Source organism: Entelurus aequoreus, linkage group LG10 (genome assembly GCF_033978785.1).
Source record: "Entelurus aequoreus isolate RoL-2023_Sb linkage group LG10, RoL_Eaeq_v1.1, whole genome shotgun sequence".
NCBI classification, from domain to species: Eukaryota; Metazoa; Chordata; class Actinopteri; order Syngnathiformes; family Syngnathidae; genus Entelurus; species Entelurus aequoreus.
This window is the reverse complement of record NC_084740.1, coordinates 42,918,670-42,933,349: the sequence shown is the minus strand read 5'-3', so window position 1 is coordinate 42,933,349 and position 14,680 is coordinate 42,918,670.

Below are 14,680 nucleotides of genomic sequence, written 5' to 3'. Positions count from 1 at the left end.
CATGAAACCAATACGAAACTGTGGCATGAAACAACTAGCATTAATTTGGCATAGAACAAACACGAAACTGTGGCATGAAACCAATACGAAATTGGGGCATGAAACAACTAGCATTAACTATGGCATTGAACAAACACGAAACTGTGGCATGAAACCAATACAAAACTGTGGCATGAAACAAATACGAAACAACTAGCTTTAACTATGGCATGGAACAAACACGAAACTGTGGCATGAAACAATACGAAACTGTGGCATGAAACAACTAGCATTAACTATGGCATAGAACAAACACAAAACTGTGGCATGAAACCAATACGAAACTGTGGCATGAAACAACTAGCATTAACTATGGCATAGAACAAACACGGAACTGTGGCATGAAACCAATACGAAACTGTGGCATGAAACAAACACAAAACTGTGGCATGAAACCAATACGAAACAACTAGCATCAACTATGGCATAGAACAAACACGAAACTGTGGCATGAAACCAATACGAAACAACTAGCTTTAACTATGGCATGGAACAAACACGAAACTGTGGCATGAAACCAATACGAAACTGTGGCATGAAAGAAACAAAACTGTGGCATGAAACCAATACGAAACAACTAGCATTAACTATGTCATAGAACAAACACGAAACTGTGGCATGAAACCAATACGAAACAACTAGCTTTAACTATGGCATGGAACAAACACGAAACTGTGGCATGAAACCAATACGAAACTGTGGCATGAAACAACTAGCATTAACTATGGCATAGAACAAACACGAAACTGTGGCATGAAACCAATACGAAATTGGGGCATGAAACAACTAGCATTAACTATGGCATTGAACAAACACGAAACTGTGGCATGAAACCAATATAAAACTGTGGCATGAAACAAATACGAAATAACTAGCTTTAACTATGGCATGGAACAAACATGAAACTGTGGCATGAAACCAATATGAAACTGTGGCATGAAACAACTAGCATTAACTATGGCATGGAACAAACACGAAACTGTGGCATGAAACCAATACGAAACTGTGGCATGAAACAAGCACGAAACTGTGGCATGAAACAACTAGCATTAACTATGGCATAGAACACAAAACTGTGGCATGAAACCAATATGAAACTGTGGCATGAAACAACTAGCATTAACTATGGCATGGAACAAACACAAAACTGCGGCATGAAACCAATACGAAACTGTGGCATGAAACAAACACGAAACTGTGGCATGAAACAACTAGCATTGACTATGGCATTGAACAAACACGAAACTTTGGCATGAAACCAATACGAAACTGTGGAATGAAACAACTACCATTAACTATGGCATAGAACAAACACAAAACTGTGGCATGAAACCAATACGAAACTGTGGCATGAAACAACTAGCATTAACTATGGCATAGAACAAACACGGAACTGTGGCATGAAACCAATACGAAACTGTGGCATGAAACAAACACAAAACTGTGGCATGAAACCAATACGAAACAACTAGCATCAACTATGGCATAGAACAAACACGAAACTGTGGCATGAAACCAATACGAAACAACTAGCTTTAACTATGGCATGGAACAAACACGAAACTGTGGCATGAAACCAATACGAAACTGTGGCATGAAAGAAACAAAACTGTGGCATGAAACCAATACGAAACAACTAGCATTAACTATGTCATAGAACAAACACGAAACTGTGGCATGAAACCAATACGAAACAACTAGCTTTAACTATGGCATGGAACAAACACGAAACTGTGGCATGAAACCAATACGAAACTGTGGCATGAAACAACTAGTATTAACTATGGCATAGAACAAACACGAAACTGTGGCATGAAACCAATACGAAATTGGGGCATGAAACAACTAGCATTAACTATGGCATTGAACAAACACGAAACTGTGGCATGAAACCAATATAAAACTGTGGCATGAAACAAATACGAAATAACTAGCTTTAACTATGGCATGGAACAAACATGAAACTGTGGCATGAAACCAATATGAAACTGTGGCATGAAACAACTAGCATTAACTATGGCATGGAACAAACACGAAACTGTGGCATGAAACCAATACGAAACTGTGGCATGAAACAAGCACGAAACTGTGGCATGAAACAACTAGCATTAACTATGGCATAGAACACAAAACTGTGGCATGAAACCAATATGAAACTGTGGCATGAAACAACTAGCATTAACTATGGCATGGAACAAACACAAAACTGCGGCATGAAACCAATACGAAACTGTGGCATGAAACAAACACGAAACTGTGGCATGAAACAACTAGCATTAACTATGGCATTGAACAAACACGAAACTTTGGCATGAAACCAATACGAAACTGTGGAATGAAACAACTAGCATTAACTATGGCATAGAACAAACACGAAACTGCGGCACAAAACCAATACGAAACTGTGGCATGAAACAACTAGCATTAACTATGGCATAGAACAAACACAAAACTGTGGCTTGAAACCAATACGAAACTGTGGCATGAAACAACTAGCATTAACTATGGCATGAAACAAACACAAAACTGTGGCATGAAACAAACACAAAACTGTGGCATGAAACAACTAGCATTAACTATGGCATAGAACAAACACGAAACTGTGGCATGAAACCAATACGAAACTGTGGCATGAAACAACTAGCATTAACAATGGCATGTAACAAACACGGAACTGTGGCATGAAACCAATACGAAACTGTGGCATGAAACAACTAGCATTAACTATGGCATGGAACAAACACGAAACTGTGGCATGAAACCAATACGAAACTGGGGCATGAAACAACTAGCATTAACTATGGCATGGAACAAACACGAAACTGTGGCACGAAACCAATACGAAACTGTGGCATGAAACCAATACAAAACTGTGGCATGAAACAACTAGCATTAACTATGGCATAGAACAAACACGAAACGGTGGCATGAAACCAATACGAAACTGTGGCATGAAACAACTAGCATTAACAATGGCATGTAACAAACACGGAACTGTGGCATGAAACCAATACGAAACTGTGGCATGAAACAACTAGCATTAACTATGGCATGGAACAAACACGAAACTTTGGCATGAAACCAATACGAAACTGTGGCATGAAACCAATACGAAACTGTGGCATGAAACAACTAGCATTAACTATGGCATGGAACAAACACGAAACTGTGGCACGAAACCAATACGAAACTGTGGCATGAAACCAATACAAAACTGTGGCATGAAACAACTAGCATTAACTATGGCATAGAACAAACACGAAACGGTGGCATGAAACCAATACGAAACTGTGGCATGAAACAACTAGCATTAACAATGGCATGTAACAAACACGGAACTGTGGCATGAAACCAATACGAAACTGTGGCATGAAACAACTAGCATTAACTATGGCATGGAACAAACACGAAACTGTGGCATGAAACCAATACGAAACTGGGGCATGAAACAACTAGCATTAACAATGGTATGGAACAAACACGAAACTGTGGCATGAAACCAATACGAAACTGTGGCATGAAACCAATACGAAACTGTGGCATGAAACAACTAGCATTAACTATGGGATGGAACAAACACGAAACTGTGGCACGAAACCAATACGAAACTGTGGCATGAAACCAATACGAAACTGTGGCATGAAAGAACTAGCATTAACAATGGTATGGAACAAACACGAAACTGTGGCATGAAACCAATACGAAACTGTGGCATGAAACCAATAGCATTAACTATGGCGTGGAACAAACACGAAACTGTGGCACGAAACCAATACGAAACTGTGGCATGAAACCAATTCGAAACTGTGGCATGAAACCAATACGAAACTGTGGCATGAAACAATTAGCATTAACAATGGTATGGAACAAACACGAAACTGTGGCATGAAACCAATACGAAACTGTGGCATGAAACCAATACGAAACTGTGGCATGAAACAACTAAGACTTACGTAGTCCAGGCATGAGGCAAACAACTACTCCAGCAAGACAGGTATAAGTAGCAGCCGACTGATTGACACCAGGTGTGGCCAGGTGCCAATCAGTCGCAGCTGAGGGGAACAGCGCTAAGGGAGGCAAGCAGGAAACTGAACCAAAATAAGAGCACTGACAGGAAATAAAACACCAACAGAGGGAAAACTAAAACATAACCAAAACTGTCAGTGACAAGCCTGACACTTGAAGTGTTTTGTGAAGAGGATTATTTGCGATACGTACATTTTCAGAATGTGCTCGTTCCATTTTGGGCCAAAGTAAAAAAACAAAGAAAACAATCTGAAGTTGTATTTTTAAGTTATCACGCCATGATTTTACTCCACGTGGCCCCTCAGCATCAAATGCAAAAAGCAATTATCTTGAAAACCACTCAGTTTTGCTCAAGGAAATTGAACAGATCTGACATGTTGCTATGGGCAACGTGGGCGACCGCCCAGGGTGCAATCTATGTGAGGGCGCACAAAAGATCAAAACAAACCCGGCCAGTTTTATAGACTGCCGCCGCTCATTTCTATTAGTAAGCCTTTTTATAGAGAGTTCCCAGGACAAATGGAACGCACCGTGAAAGTCCGGACTGCAAATGATTTGCAATATCCGCCCTGTGAGGGTCTCCGTTAAAAACAAGTACTATTGTGAAGAGACTAAGCCAGGGGTGTCCAAAGTGCGGCCCCGGGGGGCCATTTGCGGCCCGCAGCTAATTGTTTAGCGGCCCGCCACACATTCTGGAAATGCTATTGCAAAAATCAAAAAAAAATTAAAAAGTGGAATTAGTTGAAATCTAACGAGAAAACGTTGCAATGTTGACACAAAGCTGCCATGCAGGCTGTTTTTATACATTTTGTCTATCTTTATTTTCCTTTTTTTTGCCATTGCTCAAAAAAACCCAAAAAAAAAACAATAATAATGAATTAATGACCTATTCAAGGCTCCAATTACTTCAAATATTTCACATTAAAATGTTTTATGTGGAAAAATATTGCATATATTGTGTGGTTGCCATATAAAAACATCCAAGTTTTCTTTGACAAGAGAGCATAAAACAAACAAAATAATAGTTCAAACGTAAAATGGACAGATATATCTGAAGTTGATCTCGCAACTTAAGTGTTGAAAGTAAAACAAATAATAATAAAAATGAGAGATGTCCGATAATATCGGCCTGCCGATATTATCGGCCGATATATGCGTTAAAATGTAATATCGGAAATTATCGGTATCGTTTTTTTTATTATCGGTATCGTTTTTTTTTATTATATCAACATAAAAAACACAAGATACACTTACAATTAGTGCACCAACCCAAAAAACCTCCCTTCCCCATTTACACTCATTCACACAAAAGGGTTGTTTCTTTCTGTTATTAATATTCTGCTTCCTACATTATATATCAATATATATCAATACAGTCTGCAAGGGATACAGTCCGTAAGCACACATTATTGTGCGTGCTGCTGGTCCACTAATAGTACTAACCTTTAACAGTTAATTTTACTAATTTTCATTCATTACTAGTTTCTATGTAACTGTTTTTATATTGTTGTACTTTCTTTTTTATTCAAGAAAATGTTTTTAATTAATTTATTTTATTTTACAATTTTTTTTAAAAAGTACCTTATCTTCACCATACCTGGTTGTCCAAATTAGGCATAATAATGTGTTAATTCCACGACTACATATATCGGTTGATATCGGTATCGGTTGATATCGGTATCGGTAATTAAAGAGTTGGACAATATCGGAATATCGGATATCGGCAAAAAGCCATTATCGGACATCCCTAATAAAAATGTATCACTTCATGATTGGGGTAGCTTTTGGATCCCAAAGATATTTAGTGGGATTTTATTTATCTTTTCACTGTGACTAATCAAAAATAATAATGAAAATAAAATCAATGGTGTCATGCATTATTGATCTTTTCAGGGCTCCAATTACTTCACATCAAACATTGCTTTCTGAATATTTTGGGCGGTGGGGGAAATACTGCATATTTCACTTTTACTATAAACAACAAAGTTGTCTTTGACAGAAAATGCATATATAATAATAAGCAATAATAATTTGACTTGTTTTTAACATTTTAATGACTGAGACCCTTTACGGGCCCCAAGAGCCTTAATTGTTAAAAAAAAAAAAATCTACCGTATTTCCTTGAATAGCCGCAGGGGCACTAATTAATTTAAAACCTCCTGTCACTCCGGCGCTTACCAGAAGCCTGCGGGATGGCCAAGCATGCGCTAATTATTTTAAAACCTCTTCTCATTCTGGCGCTTACCTTATCATGAAAAGCACATTTAATTAAAAAAAAACGTTATTATTGTCTTACCTTTAGGTATAAATGAGTCCATGCCAGCTCCTTTTGAAGAAAAGCATCGATATAGAAGTCTTCCTTATCTTTCTTCAGTTTTAAAAGTCTCTCTGTCTCGATGGAGATCTTCCTTTTAAGTATTACCTCCTGCTTCGATTGAAAGTCCAGTTTAGAAAACTGTTTTATTTTAGATATGTAATCCTCCATGGTAGAAGTCCAAGCAAACAATGGCTGCGCACACTTGCTGCCGGTTGTCTTCTTCTGCAGCACCGGTCTTCTGCAGTACCAGTAGTCGCAAGAAGGATCACTAGCACCCTCTACCCCCAGGAGGCGGGAGTCATTTAATGACTCATATTTGACCCGGCGGAAGTGCCAAGCATGTGCTCATTATTTTGCGAAACGAGTTTGACCCGGCTGTAATTCTAGGCATGCGAATACCATATTCCCGGCGCCAATTCAAGGAAATACAGTATGTATTTTGTTATGGTTTGAAAATGAAAAATATCAAAATGGCCCCCGCATGCTTTAATTTTTTCCGTGTGCGGCCCTCAGTGGAAAAAGTTTGGACACCCCTGGACTAAGCAAAGTATGATCGCTCAGTAAGGCATTGGCTGAATCAGCTTATTCTTACAGGTGAAAGGATATTCAAAGCAATGAATTTACTTTTACAACCTCTGGTTCAAGTTCGTTAAATTCTGAAGGAAAAATTTCAAGAAAAAACTTTAAGTCACAGCCCGTCGAGGCTTGAACAAAAAACAAAACAAAAATAAAGCATAATAAAAATGTATTCTATGTTTTATCTACCTCATTTGTCATTTCCACTCTTCACCTTCTTTCAATTTGCACAGAAGACAACAATTGTCACATATTCATATCAAAGTAAGTGTTTATTTTACTCCTGTTTGTTTTGAAGCCCGACTTTACCGTGTACCTCTTGCTCGGTATACTCGCTCACCCCGGTATAAACTAGTTGCCCGCCTAACAGAATTGCTATAGCGACATCCAGTGGACACATTTCAAACAGCACTTTATTTTCATTTAAAAATGCAGCTCAAATTTGACACTTAGCAAACTCATCTCACAGGCCGGATTAAACCGGTACTGATTAATGCGAAGGGCTACCAGTTTGATACACACTTAAATAAATTGCCAGAAATAGCCAATTTGCTCAATTTACCTTTAACTCTATGTTATTGTTAATAATTAATGATATTTACACTTAATTGAACAGTTTAAAAGAGGAGAAAACACGAAAAAAATGACAATTAAATTTTGAAACATAGTTTATCTTCAATTTCGACTCTTTAAAATTCAAAATTCAACCGAAAAAAAGAAGAGAAAAAATTGCTAATTCGAATCTTTTTGAAAAAATTAAAAAAATAATTTATGGAACATCATTAGTAATTTTTCCTGATTAAGATTCATTTTAGAATTTTGATGACATGTTTTAAATAGGTTAAAATCCAATCTGCACTTTGTTAGAATATATAACAAATTGGACCAAGCTATATTTCTAACAAAGACAAATCATTATTTCTTCTAGATTTTCCAGAACAAAAATTTTAAAAGAAATTCAAAAGACTTTGAAATAAGATTTAAATTTGATTCTACAGATTTTCGAGAATAATTTTTTTGAATTTTAATCATAATAAGTTTGAAGAAATATTTCACAAATATTCTTCGTCGAAAAAACAGAAGCTAAAATGAAGAATTAAATTAAAATTGATTTATTATTCTTTACAATAAAAAAAATAAATTTACTTGAACATTGATTTAAATTGTCAGGAAAGAAGAGGAAGGAATTTAAAAGGTAAAAAGGTATATGTGTTTAAAAATCCTAAAATCATTTTTAAGGTTGTATTTTTTCTCTAAAATTGTCTTTCTGAAAGTTATAAGAAGCAAAGTAAAAACATTTATGAATTTATTTAAACAAGTGAAGACCAAGTCTTTAAAATATTTTCTTGGATTTTCAATTTCTATTTGAGTTTTGTCTCTCTTAGAATTAAAAATGTCAGGCAAAGCGAGACCAGCTTGCTAGTAAATAAATAAAATGTAAAAAATAGAGGCAGCTCACTGGTAAGTGCTGCTATTTGAGCTATTTTTAGAACAGGCCAGCGGGCTACTCATCTGGTCCTTACGGGCTACCTGGTGCCCGCGGGCACCGTGTTGGTGACCCCTGCTCTAGTTGTTCAAAGCTATATAGTTTAAACAAATGTCATCTAATGTAGCTAAAACATCAAATAAAGTAATACATTATAATAGACATTTCTATATTTTGATGGTGCTGTACTACACTGCAAAAAGTGAAATCAGTAAGATGAAATACCTCAAATAAGGGTGAAATTTGCTTATTTTCTGTCTGATAAGATCATTCTTCTCACTAAGCAGATTTTATGTTAGAGTGTTTTACTTGTTTTAAGTGTTTTGGTCCTAAATGATCTCAGTAAGATATTACAGCTTGTTGCTGAGGTGTGATGAGCCATATTGAGTAAATCATGCTTGAAACTAGAATATCAACTGTTGCAAAGCTGTGTCATCAACACTCACAAGTATAAAACTACTTTTTTTAAAAGTCATCATTTCTTATTTCAAGCATGAACAAAAAAAAATCATGATTTTGACACAATTGTGTCTAATAATTAAAACAGATGACAGCCAAATGGACTTTGCTGTTTTATTTTCAATGAAACAAGAGAAAATATGTACTCTTATTGTAGTACAGTTGGCACAGTACAGTAACCTGACAGTTAATATTGAAACATTTCCAAACCATTTTGAACAGAAATAGTTCATGCACATTCAGATAAATTCCTCAAAATTACAATAAAAAAAAATAAATTAAAAAAAAAAAAAAAAATATATATATATATATATATATATATATATATATATATATATATATATATATATATTCCTTGCGCACTAATTGACTGAAAGAGCACGCTCTTGGCGCGATGATGTCATGTTATCAATGGAAAAATGCATTTTTAGACAATATGATTAGCCTGAGCGGCTAGGAGACCCCGAGAGTAACAAGCGCTTGCCTTGTTGCCTTTCCATTAAGAACAATAAACTAGTTTTTAGTATAAGTTTGCTGGTTTCAAGAAATGTAATGCCGAGCGCATATCATTATGTCAAGATAATGGCACTAGCATTTACTTCATTTAAGAATATTTTTCAACATATTGAGCAAAAGGGTCTCTTTTTTTTTTTCTACCAAGAAAAGTGCACTTGTTATTAGTGAGAATATACTTATTTTAAGCTATTTTTGGGTTCATTGAGGTTAGCTAAATTGACTTGTTTTGGAAAGTCTTGACAAGCCGAATTTTCTTGTTCTATTGGGAGATAATTTTGCTTAGTTCAAATAAAATACCCCTCATTTTTGTATTTTTTTTTTCTTGTTTTTGAACACTGACTTTTTGAAGTGTACACTTTGTCCTCCTCCTGTCTAGGCCTGCTGTGTGTGTGTGTGTGTGTGTGTGTGTGTGTGTGTTTGTGTGGTATACAGAACATCAATTTCCACACTTCTATTAGCCCCAGGTCCAGTGGACCCGGACATGTTATATGTAATAGAAATGTGTAGTGGGGGTGTGTGGTCATTAAATATGTATTCTGATATATGTTCTTCACAGAAAATGAGCCAAAGTCAGTGAGTCTTAGTTTGAAAAATTAATTGTGGTGTAATAATGCTCATTGTCATTTCTGTATTATTATTTATTTCACTAACTGCCTCTTTGCTATCACTTTTACCATCATATTTGTACATGTCATATTTGCTGATGTTGCTCTATTGTTATTGTTGTGTTTGCTGTTGTTTTTGTCTCTCTGTCTAATCCCCCTCTTGTCCCCACAATTCCCCCCTCTGTCTTCCTTTTTCTCTCTTTTTATCCCCTCCTGCTCCGGCCCGGCTGCACCAAATGATAATATAAATACATTTCATAAAGTCAAAATACAAATAAGGCAACAAGAGAAGTATCCTACACTTCTCTTTTGTAAAGTAAATCTGAACAGCCGATATGGGCATCTACATCAACTATATAATTTGCCTGAGAAGCTTGACAGGACAAAAAATAAAAAATAAAAAATAAAAATAAAAATTGTATAATTTTTCTTTTAATAAAAAATGAAAATGGGTCCCATAGACTCGAACACCACACAAAGGGTTAAAAAGTTCAAATTGAAGGCCTGTGATTGCACTCGTGTTGGAAGTTTACTGATCTTACCTGACAAGACATGGACGTGTAGCTCAGGTGCGCTGTCATGCAGGTAATCAGCTACAGGTGTCGCTCGCCAACTTTCCACTGGAGTTGCCCAAAAGGTGTCCTCTTCTTAACAAATCCCAGAAGGTTGTTTCCTTATTGGAAAAGATCAGACTTCTTACTTGTCTTGGGGAGCTTCCCATTTAATAACATGGAGTGTTACAAAACAAAACACCACTGCACTGCTAAGAGAAATGAACACAACAGAGGTTTAAGTGTGTGTGTGTGTGTGTGTGTGTGTGTGTGTGTGTGTGTGTGTGTGTGTGTGTGTGTGTTTGGATGAACCAAGTAGAAAAAGAGGCATGATCTCCCACCTAACACCTGATTCCAATAATCCCCTACACCTGCGCTTATGTAACCTATAATATTCTGCCGCCCCGTGGTGATAAAATGGACATGAATAGAACAATGTGGCTCCTACACAACCAGATAATATATTTGTTGGAATGAAAAAAAAAAGGAATTAGCACTCAAATGAAATAAAAAGTGAACACGGCACCACATTACAGGTCTGTGGGGTTGGGGGGGGGCGTGGCCTGCGGGCCTGCGGAGAAGCGGGGCGTGTCAGGACCGGCTTCGAGATTAGCGACAGGTGCGTAGATGACACAGCTGTGAGTAGGGATGATGTTTGATAAGAAATTATCGAGTTCGAGCCCATTATCGAATCCTCTTATCAAACCGATTCCTTATCGATTCTCTTATCGAATCCAGATAGGTTGTTGTATATGGAAAAAAACACAATATTTGGTTTAACAAAAGCTCACTTTTATTTTATAAGAAAAAAAATAAAAAATAAAATAAATATTGATGTTACCTACCTAAAAAAAAAAAATATTGACTGTCGTTACCCAAAGTATATTAAGTGGGATTTTTCAGAAAAACAAATATATACAGTAACACAAAAACAACCTGTCTTTGTGATCACTATAAGTGAATAGCCATGCCTTGAGGCGTTTTTTCCGGTCCATTATTTTTGCTGCTTGTGTGACATCACAGGAAATGACGTAGCTCAATCTAATGACTGAGCTACGTCATTTCCTGTGATGTCCCACAGGGCATTTCTTGTTGGACGGGATTCATTCCCAGGGATTCGAATAAAGAACCAACTCTTTTTCTTTACTATAGTGGCCTCGATAACGGGAACCGGTTCTCAAAAAGGGATTCGAGTCCATGGGATCGGTTCTTTTCTTATCGAACGGTTCTTTTCTTATCGAACAACCGGGAGAACCGGTTTCGAACATCATCCCTAGCTGTGAGTGTTTGTCTGATCACCTGTCGCTCTGTTAAAGGCAGCAGTCGGGAAGGACAAAGGGGTTGTTGGCGGTGGGTGACACACGGGCATGAGTAAGAGCGAGAGCAAGAACAAGACAGACGACACTCTGGGGGGAAACCATTCATGTGCTCGAGCGAGAAGGAGAAGACAGACACAACTCGATGGCTGAAAAGCAAGACAAGAGACATTTGTTGAAAAATAAATCCTCGTATCAAACCACGCATGCTGCTGTCTTGTCGGTCACTGGTGGTCCGAAGAAACCTGAAGCAAGAGGTTTCCACAAGGTCATTTTGTGTCCCGTTGCATTCTGGGAAATCCGCCAAACAGAACTTTGACTCAAACTAGTTATGCATTTAGCTGCTTTGAAATATTATTCACCATATTTTCTGGACCATGGGTGCACCAGATTATGAGGCGCGCTGCCAATTAGAGGTGTCCGATAATGGCTTTTTTGCCGATATTGTCCAACTCTTAAGTACCGATTCCGATATCAACCGATACCGATATATACAGTCGTGGAATGAACACGTTATTATGCCTGATTTTGTTGTGATGCCCCGCTGGATGCATTAAACAATGTAACAAGGTTTTCCAAAATAAAGCAACTCAAGTTATGGAAAAAAATCCCAACATGGCACTGCCATATTTATTATTGAAGTCACAAAGTGCATTATTTGTTTTAACATGCCTCAAAACAGCAGCTTGGAATTTGGGACATGCTCTCCCTGAGGGAGCATGAGGAGGTTGAGGGGGGAGGGGTTGGGGGTAGGGGGTAGCGGGGTGTGTATATTGTAGCGTCCAGGAAGAATTTTTTATTTTATTTTATTTTATTTTTTTTTCATAAAAAAATACAATCATGTGTGCTTACGGACTGTATCCCTGCAGACTGTATTGATCTATATTGATATATAATGTATATATTGTGTTTTTTATGTTGATTTAATAAAAAATTTAAAAAAATAAAAAAATAATTTATTTATTTATTTTTTTTTAAATTTCTTGTGCAGCCCGGTACCAATCGGTCCGTGGCCCGGTGGTTGGGGACCACTGGTCTACATAACATGTAATGGTGGTTCTTTGGTCAAAATGTTGCATAGATTATGTTTTACACATCATCTTCAAGTCACTTTCTGACAGTCACTTCCAGAATGCGCCGTTTTGTGGGCGGTCTTATTTACGTGCCTCCACTTGGACAGCATCTTCTCCCCGTCATCTTTGTTGTAGCGGTGTAGTGTTAACTGTTTTAATGACATTCAGACTTTACTTCAATCAATAACGGAGCAGCATCTCTCATACGGAAACCACAACACGTGTCCCGTGGAAAAAACGTCCGACTGGAACTCTCTAATAACTAAAGTTCCCTGGGTGAATAATGTAAACTCACCACACCGGTATGTTTTAACGCTTCCATAGCGAGTCTACTGCCAGATATAAGTAAGAACTTTACACTACTTTATATTAGAAATGGCAACAGCGGAGGATGAATGTCACATAACAAGAAGATAGAGAAAAAGAAGAAGCTTATCGACTACGGTGTCGTCACGGACTACAAAGGCGGACGCGCGCACATTTTCAGGACTTATGCAGATCCCAAATACAGATCAGCAGGTACCAGAAGGTAAGAAGTTGCTTTTCCATAATATTGTGAAACAAAACAGCAGATAATATGACTTACCTTATACACACACCATAATAATACTCCTATGTTGAAGCACAGTACAATCCATCAATCGATGTGGCTTCATAGCTTACCAAAGTCGAACTAAAACATTTTGATAGATTTTTCAGCGCCGTGTGTAATGTTCTATATTTTCAATGGATCATATAAAATGTTGGCGTTGTTTACTTGAGTCATATTGCAGTCTACACTAGAGATGTCCGATAATATCGAACTGCCGATATTATCCCCCGATAAATGCTTTAAAATGTAATATCGGAAATTATCGGTATTAGTTTCAAAAAGTACAATTTTAGACTTTTTAAAGTCATAAAAGAGCGCCAATAAACCTTAAAGGCACTGCCTTTGCGTGCCGGCCCAATCACATAATATCTACGGCTTTTCACACACACAACTGAATGCAAGGCATACTTGGTCAACAGCCATACAGGTCACACTGAGGGTCGCCGTATGAACAACTTTAACACTGTTACAAATATGCGCCACACTGTGAACCCACACCAAACAAGAATGACAAACACATTTCGGGAGAACATCCGCACCGTAACACAACATAAACACAACAGAACAAATACCCACAACCCCTTGCAGCACTAACTCTTCCGGGACGCTACAATATACACCCCCCCCCCCCCCGCCCCCCAAAGCATGTTAAAACAAATAATGCACTTTGTGACTTCAATAATAAATATGGCAGTGCCATGTTGGCATTTTTTTCCATAACTTGAGTTGATTTATTTTGGAAAACCTTGTTACATTGTTTAATGCAGTGGTGTCCAAAGTGCGGCCCGGGGGCCATTTGCGGCCCGCAGGTAATTTTTTAACGGCCCCACGGCACATTCTAAAAATACGATGAAAAAAAAATAAAAAATATAAAAAGTGGTATAAAAGAGCAAACAGGTGAAATGTAAGAAGAAAATGTTGCATTATTTACTCTAATAACACAAAGCTGCCATGCAGGCTGTTTCTTTCTTTGAAGAATAATAATAAATCAAAATCAATGTCGTTATGAATTATTGACCTATTTAAGGTTCCATTTACTTTACATGAAATATTCCACTTTGAGATATTTTGGGGGGAAAATGTTGCATATTTTTTGGTTGCCATTTAAAAAACAAAGTTTTTTT